We start from the raw sequence: 14,158 nt of genomic DNA on the forward strand, positions 1-14,158 counted from the left end.
ATTATTTAAGGGTGATAGAAAGGTTCTTTCTTTGTAGTGTTTCTAGAATGCCCCCAGGATCTTATTTTTGGCTATTAATTTGCTTACTAAATATTTCTTTATTGATACTCTAAAGAAAGTGCTGTATAAACCTCTTTTGAAATTATAAAATTCACAAGCCACTGAAATCCAAATTAATGAGCTTTCACTGTATTGCATTTATAACTCAGAATAAAAAAGATACTTAACTGCTAGATTAAGCAGAGAATTCAATAAACAGAGTGAGGCTTTGGGTATTCCACTGGGTGATCCATGCTAAAATACATTTCCATACTGATTGTCTGGGTCATGGCTTTTGCATTGGCATACACCAGTGAGCTCCTGAGGCTTGATTAGTAAATTGTGACCCAACCATAGGCAGCACTTGAGTTCTGCAATTGCCCTAGTAAGGCACAGAGTCTTTTCAAATCACTTTGTGCACATGTGGAGAGTTTCAGAGTTCTTGGTTCGTAAGCATGCTCAGAGGGTTAATTAGACATTTTTCTGAGAGGATTTTATGTTTCATAGAAAAAGCTACTGCAAAACTTCATAGTACTATTATTTACATAATTTCTCCCCATACTTATTTTCTTTTTCTCCTAAACTTTATGGAGGAAGAAAAAATTGTTTGTTAGTTTTTTGAGCTGCATCCCCATTGAGATAGTTACCAAAGCAAAGCAAATTCTTCATAGTGTCTGCCTTGGTGACAGCAGCCTGCTGCCTCTCTTCTGTTTCCACTTGTCTATTCACAGGCTCCCTGCAGATTTCTTTTTAGGAAAGCTCAGATTCATTGGAAAAATGTCTCTTTTTTTTGTAGTTATTGGGCATGCTCAGTATTCAAGGTCATTTTTTAATTCCTCCTAAAACTTTAACAAAATATTTCAGATAACAGATTTTTCTTTTAATTTGCATACTTTTCTTTTTCTTTTAGATTTTTTTTTCCTTCTTACAATGTATCCTGTTTCCTACTGGGAGCAAAGACATAAAAATTTTCTTCTACTCCTAGGGAGAGAGTCTTTTTTTTTCATATTCAAATGGAGATTAAGCCCTTTGCCCTTTACAGAGTTAAAATTTCAGCCAAAGAGATGACTGGGAGAAAAAGAAAAATGGAAGAGAGGAAGATACTGCTAAAGTGAAAACTATTTAAGGACTCCACATTGTTACTGAGCTGAGGCCTTCTGGGAAGCTGAGGAAGCTCAAAGACCCTCCCTTCAGACCCAGATTCTTGGGGTCAAGTCAGAAAGATTTCAGATATGTTGCTCAGGGTAATAGGAATGAGTTTATTAAAGGGATGGGAAAGGGAAAGGAAACACTCTCAAGGGAGAGAGTCGGCCCTCAGAAAGGAGAGGGAGATGGTGGCAAAGAACAGGTAGTCTGTGTAGATAATGAATGATCCAGTCAGAAAAGTGGAGTCTAATTCAAAGAAAGGGAAATGAAATACTAACACCTCCAGAGCACTTTCTCCCTTTTAACTGGTCACCAAATACCTCCAGGGATTTGCTCCTCCCAACATAAGGACTTGCTAATGAGTATTCCCTGGGTGACTTTTTTCTTACCTTATGGCCACACAGGCAAAATAGAAAGAAGAAGGGGAAAAAGGAAACCTGAGATATATGATAGGGCAAGACACCCTCCCCTCCCAGAGGTACCAGCCCTGGGTCCCCTTCTCTTTGTAGAAGTCTATAATCTCTGTTCTATCCCTTAAATAAAACTTGCTTTCTACACTTGCCTTGGCATTTCTCAGGTATTTAATCTTCAACACTGGAGGAATGAGGATCTGATCCTGATGTCCAAGACCCATATCAGTGGGACGGTAACTCTTCTGCACTACAGTTTTATTGAGGATCCCAGAGAAGTTTCCAGAGAGGCCTACCAAGGTCTGCCTTTTGATTTTTGACTAACAGCAGAATGATATTAGACTTTTAAGTTCCCACTGCCATGACAACTCTAGGTCACCCTGGCCCATGCTGACCAGTTCTAACTGGCCCATGTTGACCAATTCTTACAGATTTTATGGTTAGGAGCAATTGTCATTATCTCCCTGAGTTTCATGATCTGGTTATGAAAAGGGTCACAAATGTCTCCCCATTCAGGGTAATTTGGGTTCTTCTTATCAACATTATTTGAGGCCTGCATTTCTCTTGCAGTTAACAGTTAGTTTGGTGAGGAATGTGACATATCCAGTTCAACTAAGTCAGGACTGCAGGTGAATTGCTTTTTGGAAAAGAAAGCAAGTGAGGAGTGAGTCCATTTTATATAATTATTCTTTTAACCTCATGTTCCCACCATTCACACCTGTCTATCACCTAACAATGTCGTGAATCTAGTTAAACATTATAGTAAAATTTGGTTTATTTCATCATGAAAAAGTTGCATTATATTAGAACTTCAATCTTAAATATTTTTATTAGAATTATAACTTTAAAAATTATCTAATAAAATAAATCATTTATTAACATGTCACAAGCATCAAAAATCACATTTAAATTGGTGAAAGGTGACTAATAATTCTAAAACTTATAAGTGTATTTCATGAACTAGTTTTCTTAGTTTTCTTCAGGGAGTCCACATTTTTTTTTTTTTTTCCTTTTGGAGAGTAGCTCACATAACAGTTTGCGGCTAGTTTACCTCCTTTGCAAAAGTAACAATTTCTATGTGTGGATCCTAGTTTGCATGATATGGCTGCAAATGCTGAGACTGCTTTTCAAAGGCACTTTGGAAAATCAGCTCTTGGTATATGAAAGAGATACATATTTCTGAAAAAACCTTGTCATAAGTCTATAATTTTCTGAACACCTTGTACAATAAACAATTTTTAAAAACAGCAATTTATGTTCAGTGAATGAGAGAGGAGCAGAGAAGTAATCAGGGAGGATGTGGATCTGCATCAAAAGAAACGAAAGGTATGTGCTCTAGGGCCAGAGGCAGCCGGGAAATTTGGGTTTAAATTCTGTCTCTGCCATTTGTAAGTCAAGGAGCACAGTCATCTTGACCTCAATTTCTAATCTTGTATATGAGTAGAGCCCCATAGCCCTGTATTTTCTAGCAGTGTCTCCTTTGTCTCTGGAAAAAAATAAAAATAAAAAAGCTTTAGATGTTTTACACTTTTCATGTGCCTATGTTTCAGTCTTGAGCAATAGGTAGTGGTGTAAGGAAAAATAATTCCTGATCATGATGCATTTAGAGACCTCTTAGAAGAGGCTGCAACTATTCTTTCAAGAGGATAGGAGTGCCTAATTTGGGAAATAGGGATATCAAGAGAAAAAGTAATTAGATGGTTTCAAATCACCTTCTGGCACTACATGCATGCCCTCTATCCATGAAGCCTTCTCAGATCTCGTTTTGGTTTATTTGGCTCAAACTAAGTAATGTTTGTTAAATTTATTTGAAATGACACTTGAGAACTTTCCCTAAACTATAAGTAAGTCCAGGTCTAATCTCACAATTCTCAATATTTGTTTATTTAGCTCTGATTTCTCTCTGAACTTTGTTGGTGAACATCTATTTCTAAAATGCAAGGATACATATGTAGACTCATCTTTCTATGTGTCAGTGACACTTTAGCTGACATATGTGCTTTAATCTGATGCCATTTTCCAAATTTAAATAAAGGTATAAGAAAAAGAATATGGATATCTCTGGAGAGAAGAACATCCTTGAATTCAGTTCTATATCACTCCTGAGGGAAAACTAAATTAATTACTGTAACAGTATAGATTTTCTAGACTATAAACCATAGTCTGTTTTGTTAGAGTTTTATTTACTTTACAGTAAATATAACTTAAGTTTCAGGGTTCCTTAGTTAGCATGGGCCTCTTCCAAGACCCTACACCAAATTTTGTTTTTGTAATTCTTTTTTTTTTTTTAAGAGAACACATACAATTTAAACTTCAAGGCTAGGACTTCCTTAAGTATAATTCAAAAGCTGCTTTCCTAAAAAAATATGTCAGAAAATACTCTTGCTAAAAATGACAGTGACAATTCTCACTGTTAATAATATTATTATGAATTCTTACTATCTCTTTATTAAGGAACTTTTTCTTGTTCATTGCATATATTATGCCCAACCTTCCTAATAACTGTTCAGTACAAAAAAAAAGGAAGAGTACAGAGATATATAAAAAGCTGACAGTAATTTAATTCAAGATCTGACTTACTCCAAAATATTGCTAAGCTTTTTATAACACATCATGCCTCAGTAGGATAAAAGCAGCTACTTTTTAAAAATCTTTTTACATGCCACTAGGCACTAACTGAAAATCAATAGAATAGCAAAGTGAGTGGGCATATGGCTTTTAAATTGTTTATTTAGTTATAGGTCATGTTATGTCAAATCACATCTGACTTTAAAACACCAAATAATCCATTTACAAGTAAGGTAATAGTCTGTCAAGTCTGCATGCTGGGAACATTAGTGGAAGATGAATTAACCAATCAACAAGGTAGTTAAATGTTAGTAGCTATAAGATCTGAAAGGGTGAGTGTTAATTCAAATAATGTTAAATGGTATTCATGGGATAAGTGAACTATGCCTCATGCTTTAAAAGTAACTCAAGTATGGAATGGTCCAAAAAAATGCTTCCTTGAGAGATATTTATAGAGACACCACGGTTTTATTTCTCAGCTGAGGAGGCTTTTCATTCAAGACATTACACTTAACGTGTATGTGAACATTTTGTGAATCTGACCAATGGGAAGAATTTTCCATAAATTCTGGAGTGATAAAAACCTCTGAGTGTATACTAGTCTGTCTTTCAGGCTCAGAGAGCTCAGGAGGCAGTTAGCCTGTGCAGAGCGGCCCTATATATCTGGGCAAATTCACATTTTCTAAGCCACAGAGACTGATATTTAAAGCTAGAATACAAATTAATTACGTTGCAATGAAAATCTAAATGCCAAGTGTCTCTCACAAACTCATGTCCTATGGCCAGCCTATTTTTCCTTTTAGAAAACCTCTATAAAAATGCAAATTATGAATAAAAGAGAGTTGCATATGGTGTCACAAAATGGGTGGTATTGTGTGGATTCTAAAAATTTAAAGTCAAGCTTTCTGGCACACAGTTGATATTCAATGAACTTAAAAAAATAAATGAAAGAGATTAAGATACTCTGATGGTAGGGTGTTATTTCTGTTTGTTTTGTTTTGTTTGTTTTGCCTATGGCTTCCCTTGCCAATCCCTTCATGACCATGGACAGCTACCATAAGGTCCCTGTGCATACATGCCTCTCTGATTCTCCTCTTGGGCTTTCAGTACTCATTTTTGACAGCTGCATTCTTTCTTTGTATATCTCTCCCCCATCACAGCACTTTCTCTTCCCAGAACTGTTACAATTCTCTTTCTTAGCAAATAGTAGCTATATGCATGTTCAGTGCAAGTCTGGCAGACCTCTGATGTTCCTACTTCCTTATGTCTTCCAAGGTATCCCAGAATTCTGTCTACTTCGTTTGCCTCATGAATTTCTGAACTTGCTTTGGAATAAGCCCAGATGTTTAGCCTGTTACATTTTATGTGGACTGACCCCCGACTTGATGACCCGCTACAGGGGGAATCTCATTCTCCTGATTAGCTCACTGTGCTTCTCCTGCTCCTTTCATGGCCATGTTTCCTTTTGTCACAGGGCCCTTACATTCTGCAAAAATCATTACTTCTTCACAACTCCCACACTCACTTGTGATTAATTGCCACACTCTTTTCAACTCCCAGATCAAGCTCCCTGTGAGGATCCTTTCCTGTAACCACTGGAGCAGCACAACTTTCCATTATGGTTTCTCTTAATAGCTCTGTAACTAACAGGTCTCTCCTCAGCATTAACTATCACAACTGGGTAGCTATTTTGACAAGACAAAAGCAAAAATTGCATTGAAAAAACTTAAACAAGCAACAATGACTTTTTTCCAAGAATATTGCAATAGGAAAAAGTTGCCAGAACTCAGTCTAAGCTCAATGCTATTTGGTCAATGGGCTGAAGAATTTTTAAGAACCAAGGTGGGGAATCTTGCATCCTCTGTGTTTGTTTATTGATTTTACATAAAGAAAAAGAAAATGTTTCCATGTCTTCATGGAAGGAGGCAAAATGGTAACCTGGAATAAGGTCCTTGCTGATGTTAGATTCCCACAGAGCCTGGGAGACAGGGACCCTCTATTACTTATTTACATTTCAAGGGATGTCTCCCAGGTCCTAGAGGGAAATGATCTTGGATTATAATACATGAAACAGGATTTAAACAATTACATATAAAAAGGGCATAAAAATAATTTATGATTATGAATTTTCTAAAGTAAATGCTCTTAGAACAGAGAAATTGAGGCCTAAAGACAGGAAGAAGCCTGCCTAAATTTCAGTTAAGCTGTAGGGAACATTAAGCCAGCCTTGATAAATTTGTCACTCCCTGATGAAGTTACTCTAATAACCTCTCATCAAATACAATTTAATTCAAAATATTTACTATGCCATGAGTCCTGGAAAGAGTTGAATCCTCTCTCTGTTACTGTCCTGCTCTCCTACTATTTCCCTATTTGATCACTAGGCCCTCATTATACCGTCTTTCATTAAGCTCCATAAAAATGCCAAGCTCATTCTATTCTTAGGCTTTTTATCCTGATTTTCCTCTCTCTATGTGGGTTCCATGAAGATAGGACTTTTCTCATTTCCACCTTTGTTCTTTCAGTACTCTAAACAGTAATGAACACAGAGAAGGCACTTAATTAATGTTTGAGGATTGAATCAATGAAAGACAAAGTGAATGACCAACTGAATTAATTAAGTCAAAAGAATTAAGATCATAATTTGTTAGTTTTAAAGCCAGTCAACATTTTTATTATAACTTTGAATTTTTCTGGCCTTGTTGATTATAAGGAGATATTTATAGTTAATGTTCACATAAAAATTATATTTCTGTATATACTCAAGATTTTTTGGTGAAGATTCAATTTAGTTTCTAAGTATTGAGCAGAATTACAAAGTACAATATTTTTAATGAGGGTTGTTATAGGCAAAACAAGAACACAGCACAAATAAGCATATTCTTCCACAAATAGCAAAGAGATCATGGTTGAAAAGAGGGTCAAAATTAGAGACTCAATCACCACCTTTGGGGTGCAGTGGGAATCAGAGAAGAGACCAGAAAGGCAAATGATGTGTTTAGAGCACAGATTCTATGGTACCATAGACTCCATGGTATAATATGTGCTCCGGTACATCACAACATTAGGAAGTTGTACCCATATTCAATACTCTAAGCATCTTGCCAAGTCTATTAGATCATCAAAGCATGCATCAGTACCATTTTCACCCAGAAAAGAATAACAGGTTTTAGTTTTTAATGTCTCATACAATTACAAATGACATAAGTTTAATAGATTATGAGTCAAAAAAACCCTCATGATCATTAACACAAACTATCGTGTAGCTATTAGAAATTTCATATAAGAACGAAAGCTTAGGTGAGAACAGCCTTTAAATAATTTGAACTTGGGCTGGGGATGTGGCTCAAGCGGTAGCGCGCTCGCCTAGCGTGTGTGCGGCCCGGGTTTGCACCACATATAAACAAAGATGTTGTGTCTGCCGAGAACTAAGAAAAAAATAAATAAATGTTAAAATTCTCTCTCTCTCTCTCTCTCTCTCTCTCTCTCTCTCTCTCTCTCTCTCTCCCTCTCTCTCTCCCCCCCTCTCTCTCTCTTTAAAAAAATAATAATAATTTGAACTTAATAATTTCCCCAATAAATCAAAGGCTAATTTTCTGTTTGAAATACTGATTTTTTAAACTACTTTCCAAATATCATACTGAGGATGAATGGCTATATTTTAATTTCTCAAATATTTTCTGCTTTTCCATTTATGTTTATATAGAATTGATGCTCATAACAAGAAGAGGCATTAAGAGGATAAAGGCTAATGACTGAGCACATTGGGTCTCTGCTATGGTTTTGATATTATCTTCCCACTGAAGTTCTTTTCTGTGAAGAACTACTGCTCCAAAATGGAAAGCCTAGGTCAGCTTGAAATATAACAGTTAAATAGTTTAGGAAAGAACAAATATAAATATTCTTTAGATCTCCTTGAGTACTCAAAGAGAAAAAGAGTGTGATCATTACATAAAATGTCACCCCTAAAGGTGATCCAGCAAAAATTATAGCAGGCATCCCATTTCTTTGATTAAAGAATGGATTTAGAAATGAATACGTGTCTAGATATGATATTAAGAAAATATAGTAAATGTTAATTGTAGAATATAGGTGCTAGTTATAAAAGTGTTTACCATAAAAATTTAATAAAATTTCTTCCTGTTTGAAAGTTTTTATAATGAAATATTGAATAAAGAGAAAACAACATTATAATTCTTTGTCAAGGGGTCATAATTAGAAGTGGCATACTTTAGCTAGCTTATCATCCCTGGGACCAAATCATCCAACAAGACCAATGTAAAGCAGGAAAACTTTATTTAGGATTCATGGTTTCTGTGGTCTCAGTCCACAGATGGTTGACTCCATTACTTTGGGCTCAAGGTGACCCAACACATTATGGAAGAAAGGCCCAGTGGAGGTAAACTCCTCAGTGCAGGGCAGGGTCAGAGAGCAAACAGGCAGGGGACAGGGGCCATAGGGAATATGCACAATTCTAGGGCATACCACTAGTGACGCACCTCTTCTAACCATATCCTATTTACTTATAGGTACCACCCAGTCAGTCCATCCAAACTAGAATAGATTGATTAAGTTACATTTCTCATAATCTGATCATTTTATTGCTGAACATTCCTGAATTAATAGGTGTTTTGGGGTGGACTTTCATATTCAAACCAAAACATCTCATCCCCAGCTCCCAAAACATTGGTGACCAAAATGCAAAATGATTTTAGTACATTCCTAAGAATCCTATAGTTCTAAAAGTTTCAGTATTACCCAAAAATCCAACTCAAAAATTTCCTCTGACCCTCAAGGCAAATTCTTGGTTGTATGCCCTTGTAAATATCAGAAGTATATTATATATATCCAATATATAGTGGCACAAAGTAAATAATCTCATTCCAAAATGGAGGAATGGGGACATAGAAAGAAGGGATAGGGCCAACACAAGACCAAAACCTAGCCAGACAAACAGGTCTCAGAACCCCACCTATAGCTCTCTGTATAGCATCAATGACACATGGCTATGTGGTATGCTTTCCAAAGAGCTTGGACAGCCTCACCACTTTAGCCTTTCTGGTTGTAGTGAACATGGGATCTCTTTCAGCCTGGCTGTGTATTCAATCAGCAGCTTTTCTTGGGATATAGTCCACATTACTGACATCTCTTAATTCCTGGGGTTTACATTCCACCTTCCACCTCACCATCATAGATTCATGCATCACCCTGTCAGGGAAGTATATGGAGACTCTGACCCTGATACAGTTTGCCTGGCATCCCAGGTCTTCCTTTGAAATCCCAGTGGAAGCTTCTATGACCTCTGTATTCCTGCAGAATCAGCACCATGTGGATGATGCCCAGGTCTGCTGCCAGTTCACACAATTTCTGGGGCCCTGGAATCAAGGCTATAGTGGCCTCTTGGTACCTGTGGTACATACATGGCTCAGCATGGTGAAGCAACTTCCTATGCTCCTAATGAAAGCAGGGTGGCCCTAGGATATCTTCTCAAATGGATTTTCCCTTCTATATTCTGTGCTTGCAGTAGGTAGATCTTCAAATTCCTGAGATGCCCTCAGGGCATCTTTCCTATTGTCTTTGTGTAAAGTACTTAAAACATCTTGAGGCACTATAATCTCTTCAACAACCACAACATCCTTGGTCCTGCTGTACATGCACTTTTCTCACCAAACAGCACGTTTTTAAAAACCCTCATCTCTGCTTTCTGCTTCTGTTTCTCACAATAAACCTGGCAAAAAGTTGCTAATAATTCCCATGCCATTATCTAAATGTTGTGCTGTCTTGAAATTTTCATTGCCAGATTAATTAGTGCATCACTTCTAATTAATTCAGCTTCACATAAAAATCTCAAGACATGGGCAACATGTAGCCAAGTTCTTTGCCAGAATATAGTATGAATGGCCTGCAATTCCTAATAGAGACCTCATTTTCCTCTGAAACCTCATGAGTACAGTTTGCATTTCTTTCAGCATTCTGGTCTTTTGAGTTTCTACCAGAACCATTCTAAAGCTTTTCCACCTGCATCTCTAAATTTTCAAAATCCCTACCACAAACCAACTCCTGAACTACATGGTAAGGTTAGTTATAGCAGTGACCCCACCTCTCAGTACCAATTTATATTTTAGTAAGATTTCATTACTATGACCAAAATACCAGAAAAGGACAATTTAGAGGAGTTAAAGTTATTTGGGGCTCATGATTTCAGAGGTCTCAGTCCATTACTCTGAGTCCCAGCACACCATGGAGGAAGGGCTAGGGAAAGAAAGCTTCTCTGTTCATGGCAGGGTTAGGAGAGAGAGAGAGAGAGAGAGAGAGAGAGAGAGAGAGAGAGAGAGAGAGAGAGAAGGGGAGGGGCTGTAGCACATTTCTAGGGCATGCCTATTTTACCTCCAAATATTACCATGTTACCAGGAGCTTTTGAGAGATACCTCATATCTAAATTATAACAAGGCATAAAGAAGTTTGGGGTGAGAAACTGATGTGACTCCATTTTTGAGAAACCAGCCTGTACCTCAGAGGAAAGCCTGTCCAAGGAAGGGGGCATGACCCTTGTCCTTGGAAAAACCCACAGAGCACTCCTAGGCACTTACCTATCCTGCTGAGTTGTTTATCTACAAATAACAGGAGAGATCTGTGGCATCAGGTGTCCCTGACTCAGTTAGGCTAGGTGAGGACCCATAGCAACCCCCTAGCAACCACCAATCAGCATGAGACAGGGAAATACCTGGGATGCCAGATGACCCCCCAGTAGTTTATGGTGGTTGATAACATGTTGGGAAACCATGTAGTTTAGCAATATACCCCTTGTAGCTTAAACCAATCAGTTCAAAGGAATCCCCCTCTTGTACTAACCAATCACCCCTACCCAACTTGTTCCCACCAGTGAATGTGCTAATCAATGTTAAGAGTTGTTGTCTGACTTTCCTGCAGTGTGGAATGATTTGCTGTGTGATGTTGTGACTCATAGAGTATCCCCCCAAACCTATAAAATCTCACTGAACCAAGGACCAGGACTCACTCCCTGGGACCGCTGTGTCAGAAGGGTTATGAGTCCAGGCTTGACCTTGCAATAAAGACTCTTGTGTGATTGCATCAGATTTGGCTCCTGGAGGTCTATTGGGGTCCCAGGAATCTGGCACTACAGGGGAACTTGAGGAGCATTCAGTTTATTGATATGGATCATGTTATTGAGAGTGTTTTTTATTTTTTGATAAAATCTTACCAGACTGAATACTTATGACACTCAGTTGTTTCTGTTTGCAATTATATACTTCAATAAAAAGTTTCAAAGTTAAATGCAAAAATAATGCAAATATTATTCTGGACCTTTGATAGCTAGTGACAGAAAGCCAATCCTAACTCACTTAGGAGAACACAATGACTCACATGGTTAAGAAGGCGTAAGGCATAGCTGGATTGAGACAAATCTATAGCACATGGTATTGTCCAGACTCTATCTGTTGCTTGCTTACTGAATCTAGAAGCCCAGATGTTGTCTGTAGGTGCTAGCTAGGAAGGCTCTCCTCTCCTAGTGGACCAGATGACCAATAGTGGCTTCATTAAAAAAAAAAAAAAACATATCTGAAGCTAAAAACATGTCTATTTTCATATTTAACTTCATAATTTAACAAGAAGAACTTTTAGAGAAGCTTGAGCCACACACCTGAAATAATACTAAGTATTATGAGGTTCATTTTTTGACCCATCCTAGTCATAGGCCTGCCTTTGACTGGAAACAGGACTGTTCAATCGAATCATAGTGGGATCACATAGAAAAGAATCTAATTAATATGAAACAAGCCAAGAAGAACAAGGGAACATGCACGCGTGCACGTGCACACACACACACACACACACACACACAATATTTCTCATACACTGTGATGTTGAGATGAAACTCTTCAAATGGAGGTGATCTGGGGACAAAACAAGTTTAGACAGAGGAATACATTTTCTTGAACCCAAAGGAAAGCCTAGAATATTGGCATCATGATCCACACAAAACAAAACTGAACTAAACATAGGTCATAATTATAGAAATATACACAGATGCATATTACACATAGTGTGGGAAATATCAAAGTAAGACAGGCATGGTGGCACACACCTGTAATCCAAGCTACTTGGGAGGCCGAGACAAAAGAATTGCAAGTTAGAGACAGCCTGAACAACTTATTGAACCTGAGTCAAAATAAACAATAGAAAAGACTGGGAATTTAGTTCAGTGGTAGAGCCCCCTGTGTTTAATTCCCAGTACTAGGATAGCAAGAAAAAAAAAAGTACATATATATTTTACATATTAGTTGTGATATTTATGTGTAAGTAATAATAATTATTTATAATAGTAGCAGCAGTAATAATTATGTATATTACAAATTATTTATAATAAATTTGTGTAAGTCTACACATATGTATACTTACATGTATATGTCCTGTGTATTGATGCATACACATAAACCACATGTTCTTTTTATTGTTCTGTATTATCAGAAACACTATGCAGATAAAACTGGGGCTCATAGTTTGAGAGGAAAAGATTTTGGCTCTTTAAGCCACATGTTCTAAAAGGTGTGGGAAGGGATAATAAAAACCCTTGAAAGCAGGTTCCAATCTGGAAAGGCAGTTCAGATGGTGGAAGGATTTATAAGCCCCAAATGAATAATGGGTTAGACTTCAAGACACCCTAATTATCTAGAGAAGAAAAACTGGAATAAAATTAATGTTGTAGAAAATAAATAATGTGACTTCTTCAAAAGGACAGCAATACATCCTGGGATTTACAAATTAGACAAGGTTCTGCCAGCTGGGGTTGAGGGGAAAAAATACTGTTGCCAAATCAATCCTATGATGACTCTAATGATTTATTCCTTCACTACAAAGAAAGTCTAATAATATCATTCCAAGAAAAGAAGCTTACATAAGCCAGAGAAACTGCAAATTCTATAGAATAGATGTGTCCCTTTCATTATTTTATTGTTCTTCTAATCTGCTATTGAGATATAAGAAGTATTGAGACAAATATAACAATTACCTGGGTATCCACCCAAGTAATCATTAAAACTGCTATTGATGCTCCTCATCACACATGAACAGAAATTGTATCAAAAATCTATCTTTCAGCAACTTGTATTGTTACTCTATGTTTGCTTAAGTTACCTTATTTCTACTGGTACTTAGTGTTTCATTTTCTGGATTAGTCCATGATTTTGTTGCCCATTATCATGTCCACTAATATTTAGGTGACTGAAAATTTTGTTTGATATTAATAAAAACATACAAATTTTACTTTTTTTAAAAAAGTAAATACCCAATATGCATTTTCCATACGTTTAACCTGTCTTTTCCATTGAATTTTAGTTACATATCTGTAAAATGCATGGGAGAGTTTCTTTTAACAAATAGACTCAAAAACTACTGTCATTTAACAGGTGACTTTAATTTTATTGTGAAAAGTATTTGGATTTATCTTATTTATGTCTGTGATTTCTTTTGTCCTAAATTTATATTTTTCTCTCCCCCAATCTTTTGTACATTTCTTTAGACTCTCTTTTTTCTATTTCTAATTTGAAAATGATATATCATGTTTCTGATTTTCAAACTATTTACTCCTTATTATATTACATTATTTTAAATGTTTAATTTCTACACTTCTAGTCAAATTAAATATATTGTATTCTGATAAGTACTGGTTTACATTTATCCATATTTAACATTAATTTATTATTTCTTATTCAATCTCAGTTCATCCTTCTGTGTTCAATTGTCTCCTTTTTCGGGAATACTCTATGGAAGTTCCTTTGGTCAGGTAATGCTAGTAATAATTGGCCTGGATTGTGATTGCATGAAAATATCTTTATTTCTATATCTCCTTTGAATAATAATTTACTTCAGTAGAAAAACATACATTTTCAGTATATTCCCCATCTTTTTTAGAATCTCTCTTCTTTGTTGAAATTCTTTCATCTCTCTAATTGAAATTCTTTATGATGCAGTTT

This window comes from Ictidomys tridecemlineatus, chromosome 2 (genome assembly GCF_052094955.1).
Source record: "Ictidomys tridecemlineatus isolate mIctTri1 chromosome 2, mIctTri1.hap1, whole genome shotgun sequence".
Taxonomy (NCBI): Eukaryota; Metazoa; Chordata; class Mammalia; order Rodentia; family Sciuridae; genus Ictidomys; species Ictidomys tridecemlineatus.